Raw genomic sequence first — 14,570 nt, forward strand, 5'->3', positions numbered from 1 at the left:
CCTGCCGAATGAAAAACTTGATGATTTGGATTCATTTTCCTCGGAATGCTGAGTGATTATGTAACCGTTAAACTCCTTCGGGCCTGACGCCCGAGTACTTTTGCTTGTGGTTTTAGAAACTTGATGGATTTATCCGAACTTGGTGGTTTTATCCGACTGTAGTTTTCGTGCCTCTGATGTGCTTGTATTTTTTAACTTAGGCAAAGCTAGTTCGTGGCTAAGTCCCCAAGTGGGAGGATCGCTCTCCACTCGGAGTAGTTTTTGTAACTTAGGCGAGTGCGGGATCGCAGCTAAGCCCCCGAGTGGGAGGATTACTCTCCACTCGGAGTGTCTTTGAAACTTAGGCGAGTGCGGGATCGCGGCTAAGCCCCCGAGTGGGAGGATTGCTCTCCACTCGGAGTATTTTTTGAAACTTAGGCGAGTATGTGATACGTCTCCAACGTATCACCTTTTCCTAACGCTTTTCCTCTTGTTTTGGACTCTAATTTGCATGATTTGAATGAAACTAACTCCGAACTGACGCTGTTTTCAGTAGAACTACCATGGTGTTGTTTTTGTGCAGAAATACAAGTTCTCAGAATGGAACGAAACTTTGCGAGGAATTTTTATGCAATAAATAAGAATTTCTGGAGCCAAGATCCACCAGAGAGGGGCACCTGGGTGGGCACAACCCACCAGGGCGCGCCCCCCTTTCCTGGTGCGCCGAGGTGGGTTGTCCCCCTCCCCCCCACAGACCCTGAAATCGACGCAAAATCCTATTTTTCCAGAAAAAATCAGGGAGAAAGAATTATCGCGATCCACGAGACGGAGCCGCCGTCACCTCCTATTCTTCATTGGGAGGCCAGATCTAGAGTCCATTTGGGGCTCCGGAGAGGGGGATCTTCGTTCTTTGTCATCACCAACCCTTCTCCATCGCCAATTCCATGATGCTCCCCACCAGGAGTGAGTAATTCCTTCGTAGGCTCGCTGGTTGGTGAGGAGTTGGATGAGATTCATCATGTAATCGAGTTAGTTTTGTTTGGGCTTGATCCCTAGTATCCACTATGTTCTTAGATTGATGTTGCTATGACTTTGCTATGCTTAATGCTTGTCACTTTGGGCCCGGGTGCCATGATTGCAGATCTGAACCATTTATGTTATCACCATTATATCCATGTTCTAGATCCGATCTTGCAAGTTATAGTCACCTACTACGTGTTATGATCCAGCAACCCCGGAGTGACAATAGTCGGGATCACACCCAGTGATGACCGTAGTTTGAGGAGTTCATGTATTCACTATGTGTTAATGCTTTGTTCTGGATCTCTATTAAAAGGAGGCCTTAATATCCCTTAGTTTCCAATATGGACCCCGCTGCCATGGGAGGGTAGGACAAAAGATGTCATGCAAGTTCTTTCCATAAGCACGTATGACTATTTATGAAATACATGCCTACATGATAACCCACAAGTATAGGGGATCAATTGTAGCCTCTTTCGATAAGTAAGAGTGTCGGACCCAACGATGAGCTAAAGGTAGAACAAATATTCCCTCAAGTTCTATCGACCACCGATACAACTCTACGCACGCTTAACATTAGCTTTACCTAGAACAAGTATGAAACTAGAAGTACTTTGTAGGTGTAACGGGATAGGTTTGCAAGAATATAAAGAGCACGTAAATAAAAACTAGGGGCTGTTTTAGGTAAAGAAGCAATAAAGTTAGTATAGCGAGTGTCGAAAAGTGGTGGTAGGAGTTGCGGAATTGTCCCTAAGCAATTGACTACTTTGCTAGACCGATAGCAAGTTTTATGTGGGAGAGGCCACTGCTAGCATGTCATCCCTGACTTGGAATTCTATGCACTTATGATTGGAACTATTAGCAAGCATCCGCAACTACTAACATTCATTAAGGTAAAACCCAGCCATAGCATTAAGATATATTGGTCCCCCTTCAATCCCATATGCATTAATTTCTATGCTAGGTTGAATCTTTTGTCACTCTTGCCCTCCAATACATAGTCCTATCAACATACAACTAACCCTATGGTGTGATCCACACGTGCGCTCATATGATGGGCACCAAAGGACAGTAACATGACCACAAGCAATTTCAACCAATCATAGCAATTCACCAATTACCGATAGGACAACGAAAATCTACTCAGACATCATAGGATGGCAACACATCATTGCATAATAATATGAAGCATAAAGCACCATGTTCAAGTCGAGGGTACAACGGGTCGCGGGAGAGTGGACCGCTTTAGATAGATGGGGGAAGGTGATGAAGACGTTGGTGAAGATGACAGAGGTGTTGGTGTAGATCGTTGTCACGATGATGATGGCCCTGGCGGAGTTCCGGCGCCACCGGGAGAGAGGGGGAGAGAGCCCCCCTTCTTCTTCTTCTTCTTCTTCCTTGACCTTCTCCATAGATGGGAGAAGGGTTTCCCCTCTGGTCCTTGGCTTCCATGGCATGGGAGGGGCGAGAGCCCCTCCGAGAATGGATCTCTCTCTCTCTCTCTCTCTCTGTTTTTGCATTCCAGATTCTGGCCTTTCACCGTTTCTTATATTCCCGGAGATCCGTAACTCCGATTGGGCTGAAATTTTAACACGATTTCTATCCGTATATTGGATTTCTTGCGGGGGAAGAAGGGCACCAACCTCCTTACGGGGTGGCCACGAGGGCCCAGGGCGCGCCCCCTGCCTCGTGGCCCCCTCGGGCATCGTATCGCGTTGATTCTTCTTCCCCAAAATCACATATATTCCAAAAATCTCCGTCAGTTTTTATCCCGTTTGGACTCCATTTGATATGGATTTTCTGTGGAAAAAACATGCAACAAACAGGAACTGGCACTGGGCACTAGATCAATATGTTAGTACCCAAAAATAGTATAAAAAGTTGCCAAAAGTATATGAAAGTTGTATAATATTGGCATGGAACAATAAAAAATTATAGATACGATGGAGACGTATCAGCATCCCCAAGCTTAATTCCTGCTCGTCCTCGAGTAGGTAAATGATAAAAGATAATTTTTTATGTGGAATGCTACCTAGCATAATCTTGATCATGTAATCTAATCATGGCATGAATATTAAGACATGAGTGATTCAAAGCAATAGTCTATCATTTGACATTAAGACAATAATACTTCAAGGATACTAATAAAGCAATCATGTCTTATCAAAATTGTCGTGGAGTTGTCACGACAGATGTCCTCGTGATAGGACTTAGTCGTGGAGCCATCACTACAGGTTAACTTAAAGGGGTTAAAGCGGACAAGGGACGCAAGGGTTTATACTGGTTCGGCCCCTTACGATGAAGGTAAAAGCCTACTCCAGTTGTGATGGAATTGCTAGGGTTTCGATGACCAGGGAGCGAATCCGCTTTGCCTAGCTCTCGAGTTGTTGTGTGTTGTCCCTAAACCGCCGCCGGGTCGTCCCTTTATATACACAGGTCGACGCCCGCCGGTTTACAGAGTCCCGAGGCCGGATCATCATTGTGTCCAACTTGGTTTCTATTCCTCCTATCTTACAATACAAGTTACATGTCAATGTCGGTTTATGTCTACAGGCCTTAACCTGCCTTAGGGCCTTGGGCCTTCATGAAGCGCCATCATCCTTTATCTTCTGGGCTTCTAATTCTTATAAAGTTAACCCGGCCACGCCTGGCCGGTTTATGTCCAGTAGTAATATCCCCAACATTAGGCCCCAGATTGATTTGAATTTATTCATGTCAATCTTCAACACTTAGAAAAATTCCTCCTCTTGCACCTTCGCACGGATCTTGTAAACCGCCGTGACGTCATCCGCCGGTATTTGTGGTAAACCGCCGTGATGTCATCTATTCATTGAAGCCGAAGATGCCTTTTATTAATGAGCATCCAACCATCAAGGTGACAACTTTATTAAATATCCATTTTTGAGCTCCTCGATTCCCGTGCCTGTCGCTTATCTCTTTGCCTTATAAATAGGGCTGAGGCCCCTTTTCTTTTTCCTCCGCTGCCTCTTCGTCTCTTCTTCCTCCTTGCGACGTCCCTGCACCCGAGCGCCGCTGCCGTCGTCGAACTTCGCCCCTGCCTCATCGTTGGCCACTGCATCACCCTGATTGAACCAGAAAGCCGCGGTACCTCTCCGCCGTTCCCGTCACACTCGTAAGCCTTCTTTCCTTCCACCCTAGATCTTGTATTTAGGGTTTCACTGTTCGTCAGAGTTCATCGAAACTCCGATGCTCTTCTTCTCTTTTCTTTTCCGTAGCATCAAAGGCTAGTTTGGACCTGTTATTCTTGTGCGACCATGGCCATAATCTTATTTTCCTCATTAGACCCCCCTTTATATAGAGAACAACTTATCTGGATCTGCTGAACTATTTAAACACCTGAAGTTTAAACCTGAATATATTCCAGTTTCTGTCACACCTCAGATCTGAAATTTTCATATAAATCTGTGAAACCTGTTTCCCCTTACTTAAGTATTTTTAGATCTGTACACCTCACACCAATATAGGCGGTTTAAATTTTTGAAGTATGATAATCCGGTAGGTACCATTAGTCCCCTTTTAAACCACCAATTCATTTATACTCAATATGCATATACCTCTGCTTCTGTTCACTGCTTTACCATTTATAAACACTCTGTCTTAGGCGGTTTATAACTTCCTCCGATTTATCAATTTCACATGCTTGGATTCCTTTTCCCTCAACCTTTTGTACCTTATGCATCACCATTAATGAATCATAAACCGACATTATTTTCTTCCCAGCTCTTCACTTGCAATGGCCAAGCAGTTCTATTCCTGTAACTGGGTCCCTTCCCGGGTTACTGAGGAGCAACTGAATGGAATGGTCAAAATTGGTACCTTACCGAAGAAGAATGAGATTCGGTGGCGAGTTCCTGGGCCAGAAAACCCTCCTACCCCTGGAGAGGGTGAAGTAGTGGTATTTGTTGATCATATAGGCCGTGGTTTCAAACCGCTTGGATCCAAGTTTTTCCGGGATGTGCTTGCCAGCTTTCAGATCCACCCTCAGGATATTGGACCCAACTCCGTATCCAACATCTGCAACTTTCAGGTTTTTTGTGAAGTGTATCTACAAGAAGAACCAACTGTCGAGCTGTTCCGAGATTTCTTCCATTTAAACCGTCACACTGAATTCATAGACGGACCCAATACTGAACTTGGTGGCGTCTCTATTCAGAAAAGGAAAGAAATTGAATTTCCTCATGCCAAACTTCACAGTCACCCAAAGGAGTGGAACCAAACTTGGTTCTATTGCAGAGACACCTCTCCTGAAGATGAGAACCCTCTACCGGGTTATCGCGCTCACCGGCTCGCTAATACTCATCCGCTTATGCAACGACTAAGTGCCAAGGAACGGGCCTTATACGCCCCACAACTCACTAAACTTAGAGCTTTCATGGCCAAAGGTTTAACAGGCGTGGACTTCGTCCGTTGCTGGATATCCTGCAGCATTTTGCCGTTAAGTTGCAGCTCCGGCTTAATGTGTGAGTATACTGGTGATGTACAAGACTCCCAACATCATATCAATATTCAGCTAACAGATGAGGAAGTCACAGAGTCTGTCAAGAAAATGTTGAATGAACCGGAAGCTGTCTGCAGCCAGACCGGGTTAAGCCCCTTTTACACGCAAAACAAACCGCCCGCTGTAAGTATTGTCTGTGCTTCCGCTTTACACCTGATATTTTTGGACTGTGCAACTTTGAATACCCTCTACCCATTTTTAAACAGTGTGATGATCCGTTCTGGAAAAAGAAACCTCAGGAGAAAGAGGTGAAGCCTTCTCGTCCTAAAACGAAAGCCGTCAAGAAAACCACAAAAAGGAAGGCACCTGAACCCATCGGTTTAGAGCTTGATGACGACCCGGATGAACCGGAAGTAGAGGTAGAACTTGATTCACTTGGTTCACTTTTCATGCATCTCATTGACAATGATATTTATCAGGAGGGCATTGAGGGCAGCCAAGCTGACGATGCAGAGGTAATTATCCTTTCCTCTGGTTTAGACTCTCTGCCAACACAAAAAATCCGTCAAGCAGTCCAGAAAGTAAGATTTTCTCACCCTCTTGCTCACTTGGATCCAAAATTTCTTTTGAAGAAGCAGCAGCACGAGGCTCGCCGCACAATCCGGCACAGTGGCCAAACGGTCACTTCGACCGGTTTACCGAACACCCCGGTTCGAAAACGCCCACCCGAGGTCTCACCCACTTCTGACACTTCTTATCCCAAGGCAGGATTTTTCCGACAACCTCTTAATCCGTCCGATTCGAATTATCAGGTGACACCTCCTTCTTCATCCGGCGAATCCACGACCACACAACTCCCTCCTCTTAAGACTGTGGCTGGGTAAGTATTTCAACCCAATCTTTTGATGTTTCACACCTTATATTGTATGCTAACCTTTGCAGCTGTTCTTTTTAGGGCCAAGGCCAGACCCAGTAAGAAGGCCCGGGTGAATAACCCGTCTGACGATCATGTGGTGATTGAATCGGAGCTGACTACCGAACCGGATGGTCCAAATACTGAGGCCACATTTGATGAACCGCCCCCTCAAAATCATAATGTTGATGAAAAAGTAGAAGTTGATACCGCTGTGCCAGATGATAAACAGGCAAGTCCAATCCGGGCTGATGACGGACCTTCTAGTCCAGTGAAGACTACTGACAGTCCATCAACTCCAGAAAAGGCTGTTGAAGATAAAGAAGATGAGGCTATTATTACCGGTATTGGCCACACCTCTCCTAGCCATCCTGTTGTATTGGCGAAACATAGTGCCAAAGAAGAACGTGCTGCCATGGAGAAAGGCAAGTGGAGCACCGATTTATCAAGCTATGCCCACTTCAATGCTCAAGAACTCCACTCTGGCTTTCTAAACCGTCTGCACACAAACCGTGATTATGAAGCAGGTTTGGTGAATCTGATGAAGGAACGCTATGAGGTAATGACATAACTTTTCCTTTATTAAGTCCAATTGCAAATACCAACTCTAGTAGGCCCCAAGGGCCGGTTTATGATAGCAATCATAGATCGGGACTTTGTAATATCTCAACCCTTGCATACTTATCCTCCATATGTCAGGTGATCCTTTGAAGTAAACCGGTACTTTATCGTTGCACGCCTGTATTTTTCGCCTGTGTAGTCCCCAAGGGCCGGTTTATCTTTCCAAAGTGAACCAGGATTTTAACCAATGCTTCGATTTTAACAAATGTACATTAGCCCCCAAGTGCCAAAGATAATGTTTGCATTGTATTTGGGACTTGAATTTTTTTTTGATAACAAAGCAAATATGCATTAGCCCCCAAGTACAAAGTGCATAACTTGTTATGTGCTTGGTACTTCCAATATATACATCCCACTGATGATATGTCATTCCTTTACAGGCTGAGCTGAGCAAAAAGGACTCCCAAACCGCTGATCTTCAAGAAAACATCAAATTTCAGCAAGCGGAGGCTTCTAAAGCCAAGGAAGAACTGAGCGCCGCCTTAATAGCCATGGAGAAGCTGAAGGAAAATTTTATGAAGGAACATGCAGATTGGGATGCCGAGAAGGCCGATTTAGCCAAGAAAGCCGAAGACGTAGAAGCAGCCCTTAAACCGGTGGTTGAGGAACTAACTGGTTTAAAGCGGCAAATAAATGCTATGACCTCTGCTGTATTTGGTAAGCGCCCTCATATGGCATGTTTCAAGTCCCCTTTACCTTAGCAGTCACTGGTTTACTGATGCTCGCAATGCTACAGGGACCCGCATTACCCATCTGGGCTCCGATATGCGGACGAAGCTGAAAGCAGCCTACACCTTGATAAAGCAATTGTATTCCGGATCCCAACGGGCTATCTGCACTGCTGCGTAGAATAGGCCTCCTCCATCGTTGATAAAAGAAACCATCGAGAAGTTGTCCATGTTGCCTGCCCGGCTAGAGGAACTTAAAAAATCAGCTACAAGGTCAGGCGCATTGACTGCGCTAATCCGGGCCAAGGCATGGATTCCAGATTTTGAACTGGCAGATATCGGCCAAGGCTACCCCAGCGTGAAGGAAGATGGTACATAATTCAACAATGATGATCTCTGAAGGCTGACAAGGGAAATGCGGCCTATAGCAAGCAAATTGGCGGATGACACAGATCTATCTCATTATCAACTGGTTTATGATGTTGATCAGAAAAGATATCCCGCGCCGATTCATGATGTAGAGGATCTTGTTCCACCAATCCGTAAGCACACTTATGCTCCTGACATTGATCCTTCCCCTCTTATAAGTGAAGAAGCCATATTCCAAGCGTTAACCGGAATTGATTGGACAACAATTGATTTCCAGCCACTGGGTAGTGAGGAGGAGGATACACCAACTCAAGATGATCCGCAATCTTCAAGTCGTCCTGGTGATGAATCTTGACCGGAGGCCGGTTTAACTGTCGCAGTCTGCCACTTGTTATTGAAACAATTATTCTTGGTGGGCATTTAAAGCGCCTTGTAATAGGCTAGTTCAAACACTCGCTTGTTATGCCATCGAGCATATTTATTTTGCTTGATACTGATAAATCGCCATGCCTTTGGGATCTATTATATGCATAATCCATTGCAGCTTTTATTTAACGTGTTCCTACATATAAGAACTTGAAAGTGTCCTAGTGGTTTACCATTGGACGGGTCATGATGCCCAAATATGTATATAGCTTGGGTGTATAACCAAGACTGTAATAACCAGATATAAAATAGATGATACCTGTGATATATCTCGTTGGCTGTCCAACTGTTGGGATAATAAGGGTGATAACACCAATCTGGAGTATTGATGACTCCTTCCATTCTTGTTGGTTCATATCAAAACCGTACCGGGTTTTGAGAAACACCGGTTTACTCATATAATTCTGGTGACTTCTAGTAAAAACTAGACCAGATCAAATTATTGCCGGTTTAGAACTAATCATGTACTGACAACTGAGCGTTGAAGGCCATGCCGGGTTGTAATAAACACCGGTTTATCAGAAAATATTCATAAATCCCTTATGAAAAAGGTTAAAACATTTGCAACAAACACAAGAAAAATATGCAAGGCTTTTCATGGGCTACCAGGCCCTAAATCGAGGCTTTTCATGGGCTGCCAGGCCCTAAATCGAGGCTTTTCATGGGCTGCCAGGCTGCTGAGTTAAACCATTTTTCAAAGCCTTTTAAGATGGACCCCAATCTTTAACCAATCATTGTTTTAACTTTGACAAGTTCAGGGTCTATGAGATTGACTTGTCAAACGTTCGATGGGTCATACCAGGTTTACCTGGACGGAGTGGCTTAGTTAAAGAGGCAGGATAACCCGGGGTTTTAGGTGAATACACCTGGCTTCCAAGCCTGGCTTGATAGTCTATTGCAAGGTTACAAACTCTTTGTTCTTTGAGAAGCAAGGAGCCCCCAAGCAATATTTGAGCTATGCTCAGTGGGTACCTATGTTTGAGTTGTGCTTTTGCAACAAACTCTCTTTGGTCCTCATAATTTCCTTTTGGACTTTAGCCTATCAAGAGGTGTAGCCATGGTGTGAATACAACCAAGCCCCCTAGTGATTTCCCTTTGTGGCCTTAAGCCCATCAAGAGGCATAGCTATGGTTCGAATACGACCAAGCCCCCTAGTGATTTCCTTCATATATGCGTGGCATTATAAGCCGGGTGAGTAGAACTCCGCTTTATAAGTAGAAGCCCCCATGTAAGCACACATTATGTAAAAACAAAAGAGACCCCACTTTAGCTGAGGCTCCGGTTTATAATATATACATTGTCATAAATATGTACATAAGAAGAGCCTGTGGCTCAAGTATAATAAGGCTGAAGAAGAGCTATATTCCATGGCCGCTGGGTCTCCTCCTCCGATTTGCGTGAGTCTTTGTGCTCTCGAACATCGATAAGGTAGTATGACCCGTTGTGTAGGTTTTTGCTGACCACAAAAGATCGTTCCCAAGGTGGGGATAGGTTGTGCATATCAGTCTGATCCTGGATGAGCCGGAGCACCAGATCGCCCTCTTGAAAAGTTCTGGTCTTAACCCGGCGGCTGTGATAACGTCGGAGATCTTGTTGGTAAATGGCCAAACGCGCCGCTGCTAGATCACGCTCCTCATCTAACAGGTCCAGTGAGTCCTGACGTGCTTTCTCATTCTTAGCTTCAACGTAAGCCGCCGCACGGGGTGAGTCATGACGGAACTAGGAAGAACTGCCTCTGCTCCGTAAACCATGAAGAAGGCGTGTAACCCGTAGATCTGTTTGCTGTGGTGTTGATACTCCATAACACGGAAGGTAACTCCTCCACCCAACAACCCGGCGTCCGCTCTAAAGGAACCATAAGCCTGTGTTTAATAACTCTCAAAATTTCTTGATTTTCCCTCTCTGCTTGACCATTAGATTGGGGGTGAGCCACTGATGACACATCAAGCCGGATGTGCTCACGTTGACAAAATTCTTCCATGGCACCCTTGGACAGATTAGTACCATTATCAGTTATAATGCTGTGTCGAAAACCAAACTGGAATATCACCTTTTTGATGAATTGGACCGCCGTGGCTGCATCACACTTACTGACTGGCTCTGCCTCTACCCACTTGGTAAACTTATCAACCGCCACCAACAGGTGGGTCTTTTTGTCCTTGGATCTCTTAAAGGGTCCAACCATATCTAGCCCCCAAGTTGCAAACGGCCAAGTGATTGGAATCATTCTCAACTCCTGAGCCGGAACATGAGCGCGGCGTGCAAATTTTTGACAACCGTCACACCTTTTTACTAAATCCTCAGCATCAGCATGAGCCATCAACCAATAGAAGCCATGACGAAAAGCCTTAGCCACCAAGGATTTTGAACCGGCATGGTGACCACAACCTCCTTCGTGGATCTCTCGCAAAATCTCACAACCTTCTTGAGGAGACACACAACGCTGAATCGCCCCTTTCACGCTGTAACGATGTAACTCCCCATTGATAATGGTCATTGACTTGGATCGCCGGATTATCTGCCGGGCCAAGGTTTCATCGCCTGGTAACTCACCCCGGTTCATACATTCCAGGTATGGGACTGTCCAATCCGGTATAACATGAAGAGCCGCTACCAACTAGGCCTCCGGGTCAGGAATAGCCAACTCCTCCTCTGTGGGTATCTTGACCGACGGATTATGAAGTACGTCGAGGAAGACATTAGGTGGCACTGGTTTACACTGAGAGCCTAGACGACTTAAAGCGTCCGCCGCTTCATTCTTTCACCGGTCTATATGGTCAACTTGATAACCCTTGAAATGACCAGCCACTATGTCCACCTCTCGTCGATATGCAGCCATGAGTGGATCCTTAGAATCCCAAGTGCCAGATACCTGCTGAGCCACCAGATCCGAGTCACCAAAGCACTTAACTCGGCTTAAATTCATCTCCTTAGCCATCCGAAGGCCATGGAGCAATGCCTCATATTCAGCTGCATTGTTAGTGCAAGGGAACATTAAGCGGAGAACATAACAAAACATGTCACCTCGTGGGGAAGTTAATATGACTCCAGCTCCCGAGCCCTCCAATTGTCTGGACCCATCAAAATGAATAGTCCAATACGTGTTATCTGGCTTGTCCCCCGGTGCCTGCAACTCTGTCCAATCATTAATGAAAACCACAAGTGCTTGTGATTTGATTGTTGTACGAGGCGTATATTTTATCCCGTGAGGTCCAAGCTCAATAGACCACTTGGCAATCCGGCCAGTCGCCTCTCTGTTTTGGATGATATCTCCCAGAGGGGCTGAACTAACCACTATGATAGGATGACCTTGAAAATAATGCTTGATCTTCCGGCTTGCCATGAAAACTCCATACACCAACTCTTCCAGTGCGGGTACCTCTGCTTTGATTCAATAAGCACCTCGCTGATGTAATAAACCGGCCGTTGAGCCGGATACTCCTTTTCGGCCTCCTTGCGCTCCACCACAATAGCCACACTAACAGCCCGGGCATTAGCAGCCACATATAGCAATAAGGGCTCTTTATCAACTGGAGCCGCAAGGACGGGCGACTCGGCCAACTGTCTCTTCAAGTCCTCAAACGCTTTATCAGCCGCGTCACTCCAGACGAAATCATCTGTTTTCTTTAGCATCTGATACAAAGGAATAGCCTTCTCCCCAAGGCGGCTGATAAACCGGCTTAAAGCTGCAATCCGGCCCGCCAAACACTGAACATCATTGATACATGCCAGTTTAGCCAGGGACGTGATAGCTGAGATCTTTTCCCGGTTAGCCTCAATGCCTCTGTTGGACACCAGAAAACCCAAGAGCTTGCCTGCCGGAACACCAAAGACACATTTAGCAGGATTAAGCATCATCTTATAGACCCGGAGGTTATCAAAAGTCTCCCTCAGGTCCTATATCAATGTTTCCTCCTTAGATTTCACCACAATATCATCCACATAAGCATGAACATTGCGCCCAATCTGTTTATGAAGACAATTCTGAACACATCGCCAATAAGTCGCCTGGGCACTCTTGAGCCCAAAAGGCATAGACACATAGCAGAAGGCTCCAAAGGGAGTTATGAAAGCCGTCTTCTCCTGGTCCTTAACTGCCATTTTAATCTGATGATAACCAGAATAAGCATCCAGAAAACACAAACGGCCACAACCCGCCGTAGCATCAATAATCTGATCAATACGCGGGAGAGCAAAGGGATCAGCTGGACAAGCCTTGTTCAAGTCTGTGTAATCCACACACATACGCCAAGTGTCGTTTTTCTTAAGTACCAACACCGGATTAGCTAGCCACTCAGGGTGAAAAACCTCCACGATAAACCCTGCTGCCAAAAGCCGGGCTACCTCCTCACCAATAGCCTTACGCCTCTCTTCGTTGAAGTGGCGGAGAAACTGTCTGACTGGTTTGAACTTAGGATCTATATTAAGGGTGTGCTCAGCGAGTTCCCTCGATACACCTGGCATGTCAGAAGGCTTCCATGCAAAGATGTCCCGGTTCTCACGGATGAACTCGATGAGCACGCTTTCCTATTTCGGATCCAGGTTAGAGCTAATATTGAACTGCTGAGATGAATCACCAGGAACAAAATCAACCGTTTTAGTGTTCGCAGCCAATTTAAATTTCAGTGCCGGATCATGCTCTGTAGTTGGCTTTTTCAGAGAAGTCATATCCGCCGGATCAACATTGTCCTTATAAAACTTCAGCTCCTCTGTGGCACAAACTGACTCAGCATAAGCCGCATCCCCTTCTTCACACTCTAAGGCAATCTTCCTGCTCCCATGTATCGTGATGGTCCCCTTATGACCCGTCATCTTAAGCTGCAGATAAACATAACACGGCCTCGCCATGAACTTAGCATAAGCCGGCCTCCCGAACAGGGCATGATATGGACTCTTGATTTTCACCACCTCAAAAGTCAATGTCTCTGATCTGGAATCATAATCATCTCCGAAAGCCACCTCTAGAACTATCTTGCCAACCGGATATGCCGATTTACCAGGCACCACACCATGAAAGACGGTGTTCGACGGCTTAAGATTCTTATCTGTCAGCCCCATGCGATGGAAGGTGTCATAGTAAAGGATATTGATACTGCTCCCTCCATCCATAAGCACCTTGGTGAACTTGTAACCCCCCCGAGGTGCCACTACTAAGGCCAGATGACCCGGATTATCAACCCGGGGAGGATGATCCTCTCGGCTCCATAAAATGGGTTGCTCCGACCATCTCAAATACTGAGGCACCACCGGATCAACGGAGTTCACGACCCTTTTGTGAAGCTTCTGATCGCGCTTACACAAGCTAGTGGTAAAGACATGATACTACTCGCTATTCAACTTCTTCGGATTGCTCTGATAACCCGACTGCTGCTGCTGCTGATTCCCCTGATGGTTATAACCTCCCTAATTGCCCTGATTACCTTGATTGCCATGTCCGGTTTGATTGCCTTGGAATCCTGGACCGGCGCTGCCACCACCATAACCCGGCCCATGAAAACCGCCTCCTGAACCACCGGGCGGGCCATTGTCATATTGAAACATATTGGAATTTCTGAACTCTCGCATGATGAAGCAATCCTTCCAAAGATGCGAGGCTGGCTTCTCTTTCGATCTGTGCTTTGGACAAGGTTGATTTAACAGGCGCTCCAGATTGGGGCCCGACCCTCCGCCCCGCTGGGGCGGTTTACCCTTGTGACGCTGACCGTTATGCTGGGCGTTGGTGTTAGCCACAAAGTCCAAGCTATTATCCGCCTTGCGCTTACCATTGTTCCCATGGCCTGCCGAGTTATGCTGCTGCCCCTTGGCACTGCCGTTCTTTTTCCCCTTCCCTGGTTTGTCCTCCTCGGAATCAGGGTCCTTGGTACTATCCGAATCGACATATTTAACCAAAGCGGGCATTTGACATGTCATTACAATGATGTTTGAGCCTTCCCAACTTCAGTTTTAATGGCATAAACTGGCAGTTGCCCTCCAACGTCAAGACTGTTGTATCAGCATTGATGCGGTCTGATGAATGCAAAATAGCTGAGACTCGCTTCACCCAATGGGTCATAGACTCCCCATCCTCTTGAACACAAGTGTCTAGGTCCACAATTGACATGGGCTTCTTACATGT

This window comes from Triticum urartu, chromosome 5A (genome assembly GCF_056163025.1).
Source record: "Triticum urartu cultivar PI428250 chromosome 5A, HENAU_Tu73, whole genome shotgun sequence".
Taxonomy (NCBI): domain Eukaryota; kingdom Viridiplantae; phylum Streptophyta; class Magnoliopsida; order Poales; family Poaceae; genus Triticum; species Triticum urartu.